General features: G+C 35.0%; 1 long non-coding RNA gene across 1 annotated transcript; it reads right to left on the bottom strand.

Moving 5' to 3' along the window:
* LOC109831539 lies at positions 556–2,015 on the bottom strand. The gene is made up of 3 exons (XR_002244444.1): positions 1,883–2,015; positions 1,553–1,614; positions 556–843 (listed from the first exon to the last, which is right to left on the bottom strand). It is a non-coding gene; the product is annotated as an uncharacterized LOC109831539 (long non-coding RNA).

Here is a 2,443-nt window from a genome sequence, read left to right as displayed (position 1 = left end):
CACACATGGAGATGAAGATGATGGCATTGAGCTTGTAGGGAGTTGTAGGAGAATGAGCAGTTGTATTCGGTCCAACCCAAGTGATGGAGGAGATAGAGGCATCTGGCTCGTAGTGTGGAGTAGGAAAGATGCACCGATATAGATTGAGATGAGTGATGCAGGTGGAGCATAGGACAATAAGCAGAGGGAGACCATTGTCTAGCTCAAGTTGGGAGGACAAACATGATTGATTTGCTTCTAATGTTAGAGGTGGTAAAGATCTCTTGGTGAACACAAGAGAGGTGGAGGCACCATAGCAAGGTAGATAAAAGTGAGGGTGATAGGAGCATCCAGGTTGGAGTTCGGGGTACTGATTAAGAGTATGGGCGCTTTTGATTTGAAGTGCAAAAGAGTAGAAGATGCTAGCGGGAGACGCAAAATTTTAAGACGCCAATGATATATCTTCAAGGGAGTTTGGGAATCAAATTCAAGATTGTCACGACCCCAATTTCCGAACCTCAAAGGAATATTAGAGCCGGACTAAACCTGTGAAAAGTCCTCCAAAATATACATTCATTAAAAGAACACTAAAACAAATCTCTTCATTGAACTAAAACCAACAACAAATATTCTCTATAATCCCAAAAGTCAACTAAGCCAATTAACTTGATAAAAATAAATATTCCTCAACTCCAAATAAATCTCAACCTAAAGAAAGAATCTCATTATTACAAACTCTCAAATCATCATCTAAACATTAAAGACTTTATTTAACCTTCGCCTAGAAGACAATAACAATCTCGAATTATTCTTTGCTTCGTTCTAAGAATTTGACAATCCTCAATTCCACCTAATCCCGAGTCTCTGAAAAGAATAGAAATAACACAATGAGTTCACAACTCAATAAGTGGATAAATTCATACATTAAACACTGGTTTTGCAAAACTAAAATATTACAACAAGAAATAAACAAAATATAAGAATGATATAGAATCATTAATGAACTCTAGTATTTGATACAAATGTTTAAGAAAATTAGAAATCATGGAATAGAAATAAGCATGCTACGTCTCAATGCGGTCAACACTTCATACTCCGGTTGACTCGGTAAACCCCACAATTATTAAGCCCGTGGTTCCGGGACGGTGAGACCCAATTTGGGCTCTTAGCGCTAAAATAGAACCTCATAGAGGCACATTGAGTCCTGTTTTAATAGCTTGCTTATATCCGACATATACCGGTATATTGACTTGAGATGCATATGCTTTAACAATAAACAAAGTTCGTAAAGCTAATCACATTATACAAATATGCCAAAGGCCAACCAATAGTGAAATAAATCAAACACATATGCATCTCAACCTACCACTATATGAATAGACATAACAATTGATAAAGAAAATAAGCATAGGCTTATACCAAAATATCCATGAGCATCACAAAATCAACCAATCAACAATTGATATACCAGTAATCATACGAAGGATATAATCCGTCAGGAACAAATCCAAGTATACTTGATATAATTATATAAAAAAATACACAGCGCACAATGCATAAATTCACCACTTACTTCAAACCCGAAAGACAATCGAAATACCACTCACGACGTCTCCTCGAAGCCACTTGAAACTCCTAAAGAACAATGCAAGAAATTATCAATACTAACTATTAGGTAATTAACATGATATGTGACTAATCATGCTAACTACTTGATCAGTCTATATCTTTTCATTCTTTTGACATAATGAACTAAGTATAATATAAATCATTATAATATACTTGATAAGTATATTATAAATAATCCCACCGCCTAATATTTTTGCAGTCTGAGTGGGAAACTTAACCAAAATCCGAGGATCAAAGCCGTCCTTACAACATCTAAAAGTTGGCACTTATTTACCTTGTCTATTTAGTTCCATCGATCCAAAACAAACTTTTGATAATGATGATTTCAACCTTTGTAATCAATGGCCAAAAACAAGGCATCAGCTATGAGAGCACATAGATTATATAACTGATTGTGCAAACTTGAAGAGCAATGCATACTTTTATATATATATATATTTTTTTTTTGAGAGCAGCGGCTATGTGTGGCGGAAACAGATTTGAGGACAAAAGCTTTATTCTTCCTTTTTCTTTAATTGTACGAGCGGCACAACACAGAAGGGAGGAAGAAGAACGGCTCACGGGAGAAATAGGGTTTTCTTTTTCTTTTTCTTTACTATTTATAAGTGCTCTCTTTTTACTAATAAAACCCTCTAACAAATTTGCATAAAAGCCCCTTTACTTTTCCTTATGTATATCTATCTTAAAACTTAGAATTATTACATACTACCCCACTTAACAGAAGTTTTGTCCTCAAAACTTGAACATACTTGAATTGTCCATAGATCATGTAATTATTTTCTTTAAACTCCTTAATCCGACTATGATGGTACTATGTACAAATGTTATCATCGGC

This window comes from Asparagus officinalis, chromosome 2 (assembly GCF_001876935.1).
Source record: "Asparagus officinalis chromosome 2, Aspof.V1, whole genome shotgun sequence".
NCBI lineage: Eukaryota > Viridiplantae > Streptophyta > Magnoliopsida > Asparagales > Asparagaceae > Asparagus > Asparagus officinalis.
Note: the sequence above shows the minus strand (reverse complement) of the source record. Positions and strands in the feature narration are given on the sequence as shown.